General features: G+C 41.0%; 1 long non-coding RNA gene across 1 annotated transcript in view; it reads right to left on the reverse strand.

The window, feature by feature from the left end:
- The window catches only part of LOC148127590 (uncharacterized), a 102438-nt gene that overhangs the window by 33597 nt on the left and 51859 nt on the right, over nucleotides 1-16982 (reverse strand). The gene's annotated exons all lie outside the window — the stretch shown is intronic.

Consider the following 16982-nt stretch of genomic DNA (forward strand, 5'->3'; position numbering starts at 1 on the left):
AACAAGGATATGCACATGGAAACGTTTATGAGAATAGTTATGAATAATTATCCAGCCATACACAGATACACTAAATTGAGTTAAAGTTTACTTTAAGAAATAGCACAGTCCAATAAACGGTCCAGGTCATATGCATTTAACAGTCCAAAGAATATCCAATTACAAAATCTTCTTACCGGTTGCCTTTGTCATTTACAGTAAACAAAGATATCAAAGGATAAGCACAGCTTAGATAGCAATAGAATGTCAGAGAAACAGAGTGTCAGAGGTAGAAAATGTCAGAGAGAGCAAGCCATGATCTCTAGCTCCCTCTTATGGCAATTCACAATACAATCAACCAATCAGAACATAGTACAAATCAATACAGTAACTTTGTCTTAAAGCTACAAGCATACATTGTTGGTTTATATATTGCCAACCCAACTAATTGTTGGACAGATTCCTAACAGTCCTCAACCCAGATACCTGTTGATGTTGTTAACCTGTTGTTAATCATCTGATTGAGCTATGATTAATGTCAGACAAAAGTCTTAATTTTGGACCCCTGTTTAGTGGGACTTCAGATTTCATCTATTTGCCTTTGGGCAACCTCAAACTCAAAATCCCAAGCTAAATGAAAAATAGTTGGTACTTTCTTCACCATAAAACTTCTCACTTTCCCAATCCATCTAAGTGGTAAGTGTGTAAAAAGCTCCTTCCATCCATATTATTTTCTGCTAATAAAATGAAAATGAAAATATAAAGTATTATTATTTAGATGGTATTATTAGTTGAATGTTAGTAAGCACTGTAAAAAAATGTCTAGGGAACCAGATGTACAATTGGTTGCTGAGAGTAGCTGTTGATTGTGGTGGTGCACATATGTGTTTAATGAAACAAATAGACCAATCAATCACCTGTCAGAAGAAAGATTTACTCTGTGAATATTACCTGATCTGTGTTGCAATGATAAATGCCCACCTTTGAATGAACTTCAGAAACCATGGGGCAAAAACTAAGGCATCCCCCATGGAACCCTATAGCTAGGAAAGCCTATCTGGATAGAATGGGTTCAGTAGAGAGATTTTAAAACAAGTCCTAACCTGATAGCAATGCACATATTTTTGGAATTTAGTTATTCCTTGACATCTTCAGTTATAAAGATTATATGGATAGCTGAATTAAAAGACAAACCTGCCCGGGAGTGAAGAATTACTGTCCATATTTAAGCACTGACATTAAATATGTGAGGCCACAGGAAGCCAGTGGTGTATGTGCATGCCTTCACCAATTCAATTCCCAGCAGGTGGGATACTTCATCATATAGAATTCCTGATCCTAGAAAGCTTTTAAGCACGCTTAGCTGAATGTTTAGAATTCCATTTCAGATGTTTGCATAAAGTATTCAACATTAGGAAAGGAAGCAGAAGAACTGGTATGTATGAGGGTACTGAAATCAGAGACAGTATGCATGACTCTTGACTCTCTACATACCTTTTTCTTCTTACATATTCAGAACTACACCTAAGCAGACAACTCAATAGACCCTACCTAATTAGGGAGGGAGGGGAGAAAAAGAAAGAAAAACAATATTCTCCTACTTCTATTCTCTGCAGTATTAAATTTGATAAAGTACATGGAAATTGGATATAGACCTAATTCAGTATTGAATCAGATTGTAGTAAACTCCTTTGTGGTCATAATGGCCAAAGCATCTGAAATATGCAAAACGTGTGAGTAATGGAATAACAAAGTATCATAAACATCTTGGCAATGCCTGTTATATAAAGAATTACAGTTACAGCTTTTGTCGCACATGCGTTAGAATAGCTTACTGTATTGTATGAAGCTGTACCCATATGGGGCTGTGGTATCTAAAAAAATACTGAACTAGTTAAGACAATCAGTTCAGAGATTGGTGAATCGCTTTTTTCTTTTCCAAGTATGCTACTTTAGGATTTGACCATGCATTGTATTCATATAAGAGATTGATGTGAAATCAAACATTCAATTTTTTTTTCCAGTCCTATGGTTATTGTTCATGAGTTAAGACCATTTCTGGCCTATGAAGATATTTCACATTCATGAAATACTCACAAACCAAATGGTAGCTAACTAAATTGACAAATATTGTGAGAATAAGACTCCCAATAAGAATATGATTGCTAAGATGCATAAATTACTTTGAAAATGAATCCGGAAGATGAATACATGAGAGATACCAGTTTTCTTGTACCCTGATTTGATCTGGCCTATTAAAGTGTATGAGTCTCAGACAAAGGTGCACATGGAGTCTAGAAAGGGAGAACAACACTTGTGGTTCCAAGGTAATAACAGCACATTGGTGAGTGCTTGATTTTAGGGATTCCTAGAGATATGATTTTCCTTCCCACTTGATTATGGGACTCCACCTGGCATTTAAATGGGATATGAAAGTTCCTATCTGGATTGCTCACTATTCCCTTTTCTAGCATCTGTGGTTGAAATTGGTGTTGATACACATTGAAACAGATGTTGAAATTAGTGCTGGAGAAGACTCTGGAGAATGCTAAGGGGATCCAAGAAAACAAACCAATGGATCGCTGAATAAATCACCCCAAAGTTCTCACTCAAGGGACAAATGACAAAGCTCAAATCGTTATATTTTGGACACATTAAACAAATACCTAGCTCTCTGTAGAAGGTTCTAATCCTTGGAAAGCTGCAAGTAAAGAAAAAAGCAAAGAAAAAGGCAACTAACAGCAAGATGATGGGCTCAGTTATACTGGCAATGGATGCACTGTTGGAAGACTTGAAGGAGAAGAATAGACACTGGTTGTCAGAACACAGACTTAATGGTACATAATCAAAATAATTGATCTATACATTGCCACCACCCACTTTGTTTCAATGAATGTTAGCAATTTGGAGCAGACTTTTAAATGTAAAATTATTTCTATTTTTACTCACTAATTACCCACAAATTTATTTGTACCTGGATTTTTTTGGTATCACCTCTCAGTACTTAATTTCACCGAGTTCAAAAGAACAAACATACTTCAGCTATGTATGCACTATATGTATGTAGGATTTTTTTAAATAAAGTTTTATTGACTTTTAACAAAACAAATAAAACATCTTATTTGAGTACAGCATCGTTCCGGGTTATCACTTTTCCATACAGACACAATTTCATATGCATATTCATCTTATGTATTCAACTTCATATCTTAGTACTCTTTTTCCAACTTCTCACTATTTCTCCCTTTACTTCTCTTAATTTTCTTTTATGGTTGTCAGATTTTCTTCTTATTCAGTTGTATTTCTTTTACTTAAATTTCTATATCTTTTTATTCATTGTACTTATACTTTTGTCTGTCTTGTTTACAATTTCATATGTTCTCTTCCAACATTCTTAAGAAGCAAAATTCCCTCTATGCCAATCGAAAATCTTTAAATCTTATTATTATTATATGAAATCTCATTAAACATTGAATTTGTGCATTCTAAAATTATAACATTCAAATTTCTAATATCTATTTTATATCATGTAGATCTCATCATTCAGACTCTGCTTGGTACTTCCCCTTGAAAATGTAAAAAGAAAATTCTAAAAACATAGCAAAAAACAACATATATATATATATATATAAACATTAGTAAACAAAATAGTTATTCAAAATCATTCTAGCACTGGTATGAACCTTGTAAATCTTTCATGTTTCTTTGCAATATCTGTCAATCTTTGAGAACAATTGAAATGTTTCCCTCCCTTCTTCATTATTACTTAACTGTTAATAAGCTTACTATTGGATAGTCATACAGTTTTATCTTATAAATTATTTACTATTAATAAGAAAAATAATTATTCAAATTCATTCTAATAACTGGTATAAATTTCCTTATAAATCTTTTACATTTCTTTTCAATATTTTATCAATCTTTAGAAACAATTGCAATGTTTTCCTCTCTTCTTTATTATTGCATTAATTATAAATAAACATACCATTACATAACAGTACAGTTTTATCTCATAGATTATTTACTTATTTCATTTCTAACTCATTACAGTATTCTACTGTCACAACACTATCTTTTGTACCTTTGCAGAATCCTCACTTTTAACTTAATTTAACCATTGTCTCTGTGTTTTCTAGCTAAGCAAATACCTTTAATCCAAGTACGTTTCCCCTTTTTCTTTATTTCCTGTTTTTGTCCCTCATAAGTTCTTTCCCTTTTTATCTTTCCCCCCTTTTTCTCATCCCCTTTTTATACCCTTCTCTCTCTAATTTTCCCTTCTGTAGTTTTCTTTACTGCTTCTCCTTGCTGTTATACTTCTTTTTCAGACTATTTTTCTTTTGAGCTGTTCCCTTTGATCTCAAACTTTTAACTCCTTTCCCCCCCTTTCCCCTTATTACCACACTTTGCATTATTTGATCATTGAAAATGGCTTCTTCTTTTTCCCACCCTTCTTATTGCTCTTGAAGCTTTTCCTTTAGCTTTTCATAGTTCAGGATCTCCATTTCAAAAAATTCAAATATGAAGCCAAAGGATCTTTCTCCCCTTTCTGCATCTTCTTTCTGTTTTTTTAAGACTCATCTTCAATTCCTCCAGGAGTAATGGCATTTTAAATACTTTTGAACAACCACCCAATTGACTTTAAGTAAAAACAGAAAAAGAAAGAAAAAAACAATGCCAAAAACTTTTTTTTTAAAATCACCAAATGATCCCAGACTGTTCCTTCTTGTTTCTTTCCTTTCCTTTTCCTTTCTGTGGGTTACTATATCTTTTAATGAGATTTCAGTTACAATGTATCCTTGGGAGTCTTTTCAAAGTTTCACTGTCAATCCTCTTTATGTTTCCAGGTGGACTCCATTTTTCCATTATTCCAAGTCCCACCCTTTTGCCTCCACTCTTTTCCTTTTTAGGGCTTTAAAATGACCAAGAAAAAAATCTTTATTCTCCTTTTGACACTTAGATTTCAGCTTAAGGTTGTCTATTAGTGTCAAAATAGATTAATATAAATTTCTTTCCATACCATTTGTAATTGTCAATATAAAACTAAAAAAAAGGTTTTTAACCTCCTTTTCTCTCTCCTTCGCCGCTTAAAGATCTTCCTTCAGAAGTATCCCTCTAGGTACTTTTAGATTCAGGGTACCTTGCTTAGATGTTCTCTGTTGTTTAGTCCAGTTTGTCCTGCTTTCCTCTTTGTCTTCCTCCTGCACAATCTTATCCAGTCGGGTTCTTCTTTGAGGTGGCCATTTCTGACCACCGCTGCAACCGCCTTCGGGGAAGGGAGTTTAGACCAGCCAAGGAGGAGAGATGCAGCTCCCCTCCACTCAGCTAGCAATCTCCCCCCTCTTCACCACCTCTACGGGGTGGCTTCAGCCCCGAAACCAAAGGATCGGGGCGCTCCAGCGGTGAGCACACATTGAAACCGCGCATGATCACGGATTTCAGTCTGTCGCTGAAGAGACCCAAACCGGAAGTCATGCATGTAGGATTTTAACCTAAATATAATACAAGGCCCTCTTATATTTTTCCTACCTACAGAAACACTCAAATGTCAATCTGGACCAGCATAATTAATCTAGTTCAGAAGGCTTTTCCTAAGAAGCTGCCATCTGCAGGTCAGGGGTTCATAGGTTGAGGCAATGACACACAGATCTCAAGACTTCCAGCCAAATATATAAATACCAAAATAAATGACACCTCTATAATTGTTTTGGTAGAGACAAACTTTTGCAGCTGAATATCATTGGAATTCTGTCTCAAAATAAATTCTTAACAGAGAAAGAAAACCCACTTTTTAAAGCTTTCCAGCAGAGATGGTATTCAGCAGGTTCTGACCAGTTCTGGAGAACCAGTAGCAGAAATTCTGAGTAGTTCAGAGAAATGGCAAATACCACCTCTGACTGGAGATTTTACAGTATCCCTCCCCTGCCATGCCCTCTAAGTCATGCCTACAGAATCGGTAGTAAAAAAAATTGAATCTCACCACTGCTTTCCAGACCTGTGTGGATATGTTATTTCTTCCCAGAATGGGAAGATTTTCTATCTGAAAAGGGTATGAAGACTGCCCCTTCCAACCATATCTTTCTATGTTCAATGTACACTAACTAGTGTTGTCACTGCATTGTATACAGGATACCCATCTCATAATTTGATAGATTAAAAGGAGAGAGTACAGTATTCATTAAATTGATCTTGGAAGTCAGGCAAAAAGGTTTGCTTGTGAAATAATAACAAGAGCAGAAGTGAAAATAGCACATTTTTAAATGTTAGCCAAGCAAAAGCACTTCAGGCTGCAAGTGATGTATAAGAGTGGGAAATGATGATTGCTAAAGTCAGTTTACATTTCTTCGGTACAATCAAAGGCCTGCATGAATGTAATTTGTGTCTCTCTCTGTTTATGAGAGATCAGATATTGGGGGTAGGAAGGGGAAAGTGGAATCATGTCAAGTTTATAAATATTAATTCAGCCCCAAAGTCAGAATAATTGTACTCAAAGTCTTCATTTACCCTGGCTTCAGTCCAAATAATTATAATCACTTTCAACATCTGCTAAAATAGGCTTGCTATAAAATTTCTGACTAATAGACTAATTGCATGCAATTTTCAATTCAAATGTCAGATGGATAAGCACCTTTTTTTCAGTCTACCTGCAACTCCTTGTTCCCCTCATCCCCAAAGGTGTAGCCTTCCAAAAGACTGGGGAAACTTCTCAAAACCTGGGGGCTATGTATTTCATGGCTGAGGTCTGTAAGTGAGCAGGAGGAAGGAGACTGTAATATAAAGGAACAATTGTCCAAAATAAGGCAGTAGAGTCTTGTACCCTTTGGGTAACGTTCTTATTTTGAGAATTCCATTTCTACTCCCCTTCAGTGTAGCACTTTAGGGTTTGATTTACAACATTCTAATGGTAACCTTGCCCCTCTAGGAATGTTAATGATATGGAGCTGCAGAAAAGGTGGGTAATGAAAGGCTTCAACAATGCAAAATCTGCCAAGGCAATTTGTGCAGTGGTGGTATTCTATCGGTTTGGCCCGGTTCTGCTGAGCCAATAGCAGCAATGAGCAGTGGAGACCAAACCGGTTCTCTCCGCCGTTCTGCTGTTGGGCCCATCCACCCGCCAGGGCTTCCATACTTATCTTTATCTGCTGAATTTGAAGCACAGCTGCTTTGTGCGGCACAGAAGAGTGCCGCACAGCAGCTACTGAAGCAACCAGGATCATGCAGACTTGCTGGAGGAGAGTTAGAAAGCCTTTGTATTAAGTATGGGAAATAAGAGGCTGAACCAGGGCTTAGTGCAACAAGGTTTATTTACAAGGGCTGACGTGCTTGCTCAGCCTGGGACTGGCTCGCAGCGAACAGCTCTCAAGGGCTGGACCCAGCAGCCTGCTTTTATAGCAGGCTGCTGGGGAAACCCAGCCAATGAGGAGGGGCAGCCGCCGCAGCGAACGGACCTTGGTGGGAACTTCTTCAAGGTCCAGGGACATAACACCCCTTCCCCCAGATGCGAACACGCATAGTCCTTGAGGTATACGGGAGGCTTGTGCTGACGCCCAGAGCGGCGCAACTCTGGTGTGCTGTTCGGTGGATCAGAGTCCGTTGGCGACTGTTGGCTCGATGATGAGTCCCGAGTACCACCCTCGGTCGGAGTAGGTCCGGGGTCAGTAGGGCTGGACGCTGGGAGTGTCCTCACGCCCGCCTGGCTCGGATGGGTTGGACGCTAGGTCGCCGCAGTCATCATTTGGATTCTCTGGTCCGGCTGGAGACGTTAGCAGGTCATCGGAGTCGATGTCGCTGTGTGGAAGTTGCAGCGGACTCTCACCGGTCTGTGCCCCGAGTCGCGGCTGACAAGGGTGCCCTGGCGCCTCCGAAGCTGGTCCAGATGTCGCCTCCAGACCCGGCCATCTTCCAGCTTAACCCGTATGATCTGGGTCCTGTGATGGCTACGATTTCTCCTGGGATCCACAATGGGTCGCCAGCGAAGTTTCTCGCGAACACGGGTTCCTGCAAGACAAAATGCCTACTCCCGATGTGGAAGCGAGAGGAGAGTCAGGGCAGTAATGTGGGTGGAGCCTGTCCAATACAGTTCGCAGGCGTCTGCCCATCAGAAGCTCGGCCGGGACTTGTTGGTTACTGTGCAAGGGGTTGAATGCTGGCTTAACAGGAAACAGGATAGTTTGTGGTGCCAGTCATCCTTGTTGAACCTGGCCAGGGCTTCTTTAGTGGTCCTAACAGCTCTCTCTGCTAGCCCATTACTGGCAGGATGAAAGGGGGCCGTGAAGATGTGACGAATGCCCAGGTTGGCCGAAAACGACTGAATTCGGTTGACGCGACTGGGGACCATTGTCGGAAACAATGGAGTCTGGTAGACCGTGCGTGCTACGAACAGGCGAGTCAATGCCTTGATGACTGCTTGTAGAAGTGGTCGTGGATAGTTGTGCCACATCAATCCACTTTGAGTAAGAGTCTACAACCACGAGGAACATTTTGCCATGCAATGGGCCCGCGAGGTCGATGTGAATCCTGGACCAGGGTGCGTTGGCACTTTCCCACTTGGTGGGGGTGGCAATTGAGGGGATGGACGGGAAACCTGGCAGGGATGGCAGGAGCTTACCCATTTGTTGATGTCCTCATCAAGGCCGGGCCACCAAATGTAGCCCGCGCCAACGCCTTCATTCTGACGATGCCAGGGTGGCCTTCGTGCAACGCCTCCAGCACTCGGCACGCAGAGATGTCGGGATGACCACCGAGTGCCCCATAGCAGGCAGCCCTGTAAGCTCGACAGTTCCTGTAAGCGGGTCTTAAATGGCGTGAATTTAGCTTCAATGTCACTGCCCGGCCACCCCCTCACCCAGTCCAGTACCTGGGCGATCGCTTTGTCCGTTTTGGATTTATTGGCAATATCAAGGGCAGTGATTGGTAGGTCCAGTTGGGTGACTTCAAAAATGGCGTTGACCGGGCAGGGTCTTCAGCTGGGTCAGGCAGGGGCAGCGGCTAAGAGCGTCTGCGTGGGACAATGTTTTACCCGGCGGTGCACAAGTCTATACGAGTATGCTGCTAGGAAAAGGGTCCATCTGGTCATTCTGGGGGACAGAATTTGAGGGGTCTGCTTGTCACCTGCTAGTAACCCTAAAAGCGGTTTGTGGTCGGTGACTAGCTCGAAAAGTGGCCAAAGAGAAATTCGTGAAATTTCTTCACCGCTGTAACAGCTGCCAAGGCTTCTTTATCAATTTGACTGTAATTGCGCTCTGTTGCAGAGAGCGTCCTGGAAAAAAAGCGATAGGGGCCTCGGAGCCGTTGGGCAGTCTGTGACTTAAAACTGCCCCAATGCCGAAAGGAGATGCGTCTGCTGCCAGTACTAATGGGAGGTTGGGGTCAAACTGGATAAGCACTGCCTCTGATGTGAGTAGCGACTTGACTGCGCGGAAAGCGGAGTCTTCTTTGTGTCCCCAGTGCCAAACCGTTTTTTATCCAGAAGTCTGTGGAGGGGTTCTGCCACAGAGGCTTTATGGGGCAGGAATGACGCGTAAAAGTTCAAGAGCCCCAAAAGGCCTGCAGTTCTGCTTTGGAGGTTGGAGTGGGTGCCTCGTGTATTGCCTTAACCTTGGACTCCAGGGGTGAATGCCTGAGGCGTCAATTTTATAACCCAGAAAGTCCACCTGTCTAGTGGCAATGGCACATTTTTCTTTTTTAACTTGAGGCCATGCTGCCTGAACCTCTCCAGGACTGCTCTAACTCTCTGGAAGAGTTGGGGTCTGTTCCTGGCCGAGACTAAGATGTCATCGAAGTAGGGTACTACTCCAGGAAGGCCCTGTAAAATCCGCTCCATGAGGGATTGAAAAATGCCTGGGGCAACACTTACGCCAAACTGGAGACGCTTGCACCGGAAAGCACCCCTGTGGGTGACAATGGTCTGAAGTTCTGCCGTTTGGTCATCAACAGGGAACTGTTGATATGCTTGAGACATGTCCAATTTGGCAAAGATAGTGCCAGGTTCAAAAGTATGTAATAAATGCTGAATGACGGGTACTGGATAAGCGCTAACTTGCAAGAATTTATTGATTGTGGTCTTGTAGTCTGAGCAAATTCTCAGGCTACCATCTTTTTTAGGGTGTGACGATGGCGCCTCCCATTTGGCGAAGTCTGTAGGCTCCAGGATCCCTTGTTTTAATAATTTATCTAATTCAAGGTCTAATTTAGGCCGAATGGCGAATGGAACTCTGCGAGGTTTTAACCGAATTGGGACTGCCTGGGGATCGACTGAAAATGAGATAGGGGTGCCATTATAACACCCTAACTCATCACTGAATACGTCTGAGTAATCAGCAAACAGGGAGTCCGTGTCAGAGGTTGAGGTAGCATGGACTCCTGTTAGACCTAACCCGAGGTGGGGAAACCAATCAAGTCCCAAAAGTGTAGGGAGGTTGCCGCTCACTACCACTAGAGGTAGGTGGCCCTTAAAGGTTTTAAAATTAACAAAAACTTGCCTCTGCCGATTACAGGAATGGTCTTCCCCTGGTAGTCCTTTAGGCTAAGCTGGCACTTCTGGAGTCGGCTTCTTGATAGGCTGGGTTGAAGCTCCTTGAGGGTGTTCCAGGAAATAATGGAGAGCGCTGACCCCGTGTCAACCTCCATGTTGCAAGGTTTACCTTCTAATAAGACGGAAAGAGAGATTTTACTAATAGAATAGCAAGTTTGATTAGTGCGGCAGTTTAATACTTGCCTTTTGGGTCCGGCATGTGCGAATGAAGATGCCCTTTGTGCTGCGTTGTGTGAGGCTTGGCATACTCTGCAATGTGCCCCTTCTTATGGCAGTTGTTGCAAGTGGCTCCTTTGAATTTGCATGTGGTCCTCAAGTGGGGTCCACCACAGGAAAGGCACAACGTGATGTGCTTGGATGGCCCGGTGTTATCCTGTCTGGTTCCTACCTGAGGGCGCCTGGCGTTTGTGAGGCGGTGAATGTCGGCCTCGTCACTCGGGTCTTCCTCATTGATCACCTCTTCTGAGTGGACGGAAACTGCTGTTTGCTTGGTGACAGAACCTTGGATCTCGGTGGCTGAATGAGATGCCAGCTCCTCTGCCAGGGCTTCCTCGATGGCTTGAGCGAGGTTAAGGTCTTTTTTGGCGAGCAGCCGTCTTTGTAGGCGCGGGTCCTTGACCCCGCAGACCAGCTGGTCTAGGAGCATGTCATCAAGGTAGCTGCCAAACCCACAATGGAGTGCTGCAGTCCTGAGAGCAGCCATGTACTGATTGATGCTCTCTTTGTCCCCCTGCTTCCTCATTCTGAAGGTGAAACGTCTGGCAATCTGTGAAGGTCTAGGAGAATAGTGGTTAGTAAGGATTTCTAACAGTTCTGTCCAGGGACATTTTTAACTCACGTGGAGCCACAAGAGCTGTGGCTGTATCGAAAACGATGGTTCCACAGTAGGTCAGGAAATGTGCTTTCTTTCGGTGTTCCCCTGCCTCAGCCAATCCGATGGCGCTCGATGTAATAATTAAATCGATTCTTGTATGATTCCCACTTCTCCTCATCTGGCTTGAATGCTGGGAAGGCTGGATTGGCGTTCATGTTGTAGGTCTGCTGGTTAACCTGTTGGGGAAAAAATGCTCTCTCTGGGTAGCAGTAGAGGTTTGGGTGCCTGTGCTAGGCAAGTGCTCTCTCTCTGGGGTAGCAGTAGAGGTTTAGTGCCTGTGCTAGGCAAGTGACTTCAGCTCTGGTGAAATTTCGCACCCTTCTCTCTCTCTGGGGATCAGAAGGTGTTTAGACTGCAACGGTCGTTGGTAGCGTCTTTTGAAATTCGCGCCTGTGTGGGCGTTAGTGACTTCGTAATACAACGCTGTGTTGTATTTGAATGTGCTTCAGCTGACAGCTATTTGAATTTCGCGCCTAAACGGCACGAGCGGCTGCGGCTCGCAGCGCTTCTCACTCTCGCTGGCTTGTTTACTGATCGCTTTCTCTCTGGGCTGCGATCAGCGTTTGCCCTATTTTAGCTGACCGCCTCTCTCTGGGCTGCGGATCAGCGTTATAGTGATTCAGCGTTCGTTCTCATTTCGGGCTGATCGCTCTCTCTGGGTTGCGGTCAGCGCTTGCCCTATTTTGGCTGATCGCTCTCTCTCTCTGGGCTGCAGATCAGCATATTAGTGATTCAGCGTTGCAGCTTGCCTCTGGTAGCCATCCCATCCTCGTCGCCAGTATTAAGTATGGGAAATAAGAGGCTGAACCAGGGCTTAGTGCAACAAGGTTTATTTACAAGGGCTGACGTGCTTGCTCAGCCTGGGACTGGCTCGCAGCGAACAGCTCAAGGGCTGGACCCAGCAGCCTGCTTTTATAGCAGGCTGCTGGGGAAACCCAGCCAATGAGGAGGGGCAGCCGCCCCCGCAGCGCGAACGGACCTTGGTGGGAACTTCTTCAAGGTCCAGGGACATAACACTTTGTGTCTATGCAAACACCTCTGCGCCTGCACAAATGCCTCTGTGCCTGCACAAAGTGCTCATTTGGCATGCACATGTACACAAAGTATGTGCACATGGATAAAACACATCCACCAAGCTACGCTCACCAGACCGGTGGTAAAAATATTTGAATCCTACCACTGAATTTGTGGCAATTTTGTACTACTACTTCCATATTATTTATATATTATTTATTTATAGAGAGAGCTCAGAGCTCTGCTAAAGTTTCTGGAAAACGCAGAAGCATAAAAAGGAGATGAGGAAATTCCTGGCTAATTCACTTTCTTTTCTTCTATTAGAAGAAAAGTCAAGCGTTTGGTTTTTTTTTTTTTGCTTTTTTGCCACGGATGTCACCATTCCTGCTGAGTTTAATATATCCTCTGTAGTTTCATCTTATTGGTAAACTGCCATGGAAGGATAATGTACAGGGGGAAAAATCCTCATAGGGCTTAACTGAATTTTATAGGAGAGGAAGGATACCTTTCATTTTTTGTAAAGTGTTGATTATTATGGCAAATTCTACTTATGAATACAAGGCCAGAAAGACATTCTTAAATCCATAATCCTCTACCATCTGGGGAAGGATCTCATAATCCATCTCTTTGGCAGAAATTTTCCACATGAATTCTTGGGAAACTATGCATTCACAATGGCTCTCAACCCAGGAAATGAACCGTAGCTTCAATATTTATTGCTGCAGTTTAAGTTAGCATTGAATGTACACAGTGTCACTTAATTTTGGCATGTCAGTAAACAACATAATTTTTCTTCATATTATTTTCTTGAATGTGGGGAGATCAGAAGCTATTATTCATTATTAATGGGAGCCTGAGGAACAGGTTGATTTTTGGACAGTTTTACTAGACCCAGAATTTTATTTTACATTTGATTAAAATGTTATTCTTAAGTACAGTCACAAGGAAAGTATTTGGAACTTGCAAGAAATGAATATATTTCTTTAGTATCACATTTATTTTATAAAGGCTATTATATTATATTATATAAAGGTTATAATATTATAATACTTTGCATATTATATGAATATTATTTGTATATGTATATATGATAATATTTATTATCATGAACTTTTCATTTTATATGGCATTAGTGGAATCTGGGCTGTACTGAAGTTGTTACTTTATATGTCAAAATGCTATTCTTACCCTTCAAAACCCAAAAATTGGGCATCCTCTATTTAGGCACATTCATCTGAGATGAGAGTGCCATGAATAGAAAATAAGAAAAATAGAAAATAATCTGAAAATAAGAAGCTGGTTTGATCTAGTGGTTAAGGCAGCAAAGTAGAAATCTTGAGACTGTGATTTAGACATGAAAGCCAGCTGGGGGACCTTGGGTTAGCCCAGCCCACCTTATAGGGTTGTTGTAGAAAAAATAGGAGCAGGAAAGAGTATTATGTTGGATTGCTGCATGAATTTATTATTACACCTTTATCATGAATTAATAATGGCAGAATAGAAATCTAATAAATAAAATATTTTTGTTCAAATGTATTTAATAATATTTGTTGACTGTCCCAATCAGTGGAGATTAAAGGCAGTTTACAATAAAAGAGTTAAAAGAAGCAGAAGCAATAATGTGAACCATAATACAGAATGATATAGTTGCAATGCCTTAAAGGCAAAGGCAAGCAAGAATAGATTGTAAAATTCCAGAAATGTGTCCCAGGTGGGAGGCAGGCCAAATGGGAAATATCTGCATGTATAAGCAGAAGAAGAGAAAAACCAGTGAAGTTTCTCGTAGATTTTCCTTTCAAAACCACTATAGCGATCAAGCTTTTTAGAGAAAGAATAATTCATTGACAGTAGAGAACAGCTGTTTCTTATTACCCAGATTAATTTTTCAGTCTTTCCCATATTCCTTTTCTTTTGCAATAAGGTTAGGGTAAAATAACAGCTATGTTATGGAGAAATGTATGGAATGAAGTCTGCTTTATCAGAGAGAAAAAGCTACAAAGCTGCTTTAGCAGTTCTCAGGAAATATGTCTACTGTTTCTATTCAACTGCTTAATGATCTTATGGCCCCAAAGTAGAGCTATATACATTCTGTGTACTCTGTTTCTGACAACACATTGAGTATCCAGAACATTATGATGACTTTCTGTTTTGTCATAAGTCAGAAAGCCAAATGCCAATATAGTAACCTGGCTTAAGATGAATGTTGATCTATCTAACACTGATGAGTTTGCAAGAACTGACACACATTCTCTAAGTTTTCAGACAGAAATGTTTCCCAGCCTTACTTGAACTTCTCAGTGGTTAAAACTAGGATCTTTGGGATGCAACACTTACATTTTAAGGTTGAGTTTTGTACATATTAGGGGTTGTGTTTTTTTCCAAATAGGGGGTCAATTCTCATTGCTAATTACAAGACATAGGTTTTTGTGCAATATTCAAATTCTATAACATTTACAAATTCAGATTATGTATGCTACAATAGCAGGTAGTATCTTTTGTATTACTACTGTAACTACAAAAAACTATTTCACATATTTCAGTGTAGAGAAAAGCAAAGTTTTACATTTAGGCAGGAAAAATCAAAGGTATAAGTACATATTAGGCGACACCTGAGTCAAAAACAGGAACTATGAGAGGAACTATGAGAGTCTTAGTGGATGATCACTTGAATATGAGCCAGCAGTGTGCAATAGCAGCCAAAAATGCTATTACAATCCTGGTAAGCTTGTATAAAATCAAGCATACAGTAGAATCAAGATCATATGAAGTATTAGTACCACTTTATAAAACCCTAATAAGACCACACCTGGAATAGTGCAACTAATTTTGGTCACCATACTACAAAAAAGAAGTTGAGGCTTTGGAAAAAGTTCGGAGAAGAGCAACTAAGATGATCAAAGGCCTGGAGACTAAAACATATGAAGAACAGCTGCAGGATTGGGTTTTGTCTAGTCTAAAGAAAAGAAGAATTAGGCATGACATGATAGCAGTATTCCAGTACTTGAGGGGCTGCCACAAAGAAGAGGGGGTCAAATTATTCTTCAAAGCACAAAGAGAGCAGGACAAGAAACAATTGTTGGAAGCCAATCAAAGAGAGAAGCAACCTGGAATTTAAAAGAAACTTCCTAACAGTGAGGACAATTAACCAGTGGAAGTTTGCCTCCAGAAATTGTGGGCACTCTATCACTGGAGGTTTTTAAGAAGAGTCTAGACAGTCACTTATCTGAAATGGTGTAGGGTCTCCTGTTTGAGCGGGGGGGCTGGATTAGAAGACCTCCAGGGTCCCTTCCAACTCATTCTGTTATTCTCCTCTCCCCTCCTCTGCTCTGCTCTGCTCTGCTCTACTCTACTCTATTCCGACTTCATAGTTCTACCCCAAAGAGCCCGAAGCCCACCTCCCATATGCCTGTATCTATGTATGTTTACAAGTAATCCTTAATTTACGACCACAATTAGAACCAGAACTTTCATTGCTAATCAAGGCAGTTGTTACAGGAGTTGCACCCAATTTTATGACCTTTTTCACCATGGTTGTTGTTAAGCGAATCATTGCACTTGTTAAATGAACCATGAAGTCATTAAACAAAATTCCATTGACTTTGACAGAAGGGGATCGTATGAATAACCCCCTCCCCCCAGATGCTGCAACTTTTCTAAATACAGGCCAGTTACCAAGTTCCCAAATTTTAATCGTGTGACCATCACTATTCGGATGCTGTGACAGTTGTAACTGTGAGGATCTATTGTTTAAGTCATTTTTTTTCAGTGCAGTTGTAATTTTGAACTGTAACTAAACAAATGATTGTAAGTCAAGGACTACCTGTATAGGTTTGTATAAAAAGAGTGAAGCAACACATTTCTCTAGATAGGAATGATAGGTTTTCAGATTTGCTCATCACCATATTATTGCAGTGATGGAAACCTCAGAGTTTAACTGTGATGTAAAAAACTTGTTTGAACCGAAGTGAATGTTTCATACATCCTTTGTCTCTGTAAGAATAATGAACTGAATGAACTGAAAATAATGAACTGAAAAAGTTCCAATTTAAAAAGAAATCTGCCCCAAAACAAATAGTTAAAATCATCACTTTTTCATTTGTATATAAGGCTTTTGCCAGATTTGAGACTCTTCAGGTAGAGTTGGAGTTTAACATAACTTGAACTGTAGTGTCAAATGATAAGAGAAGAGGATACATTTTGTGTCAGAATATATTCATGACCTGGAATAGAGCATGGTAACAAGGTCAGCCAAAGAATAGGCATAGCAAGTAAGTCAGCCAATAAGGACTGTTTGGAAACTGAAACTAGAAGTAGCCTAGGCATGGCTCTATATTAAGCTCTGCAGCTCTGAAGCTATATTAAGCTCTGAGTCTGTCTATTGAAATGAAACTGCTTCTCTCCTCTGCTGTGTATCTTGCTTGCCTGCTGAACTAAAGTGACACTGATACCTGTTTCTGCTTGAGTTTGCTCCATGTTGGAGAAATCTACAAGTGGTATTGTTAAGTTTACTTCATATATTTATAAAGAAGTTAAATGAAGCCTCAGCCATCTGTGTTTACTTTTCTGGCACTGAATTTACGCTGC

Source organism: Pseudonaja textilis, chromosome 1 (genome assembly GCF_049901715.1).
Source record: "Pseudonaja textilis isolate UNSWEBS1 chromosome 1, rPseTex1.2, whole genome shotgun sequence".
Taxonomy (NCBI): Eukaryota; Metazoa; Chordata; class Lepidosauria; order Squamata; family Elapidae; genus Pseudonaja; species Pseudonaja textilis.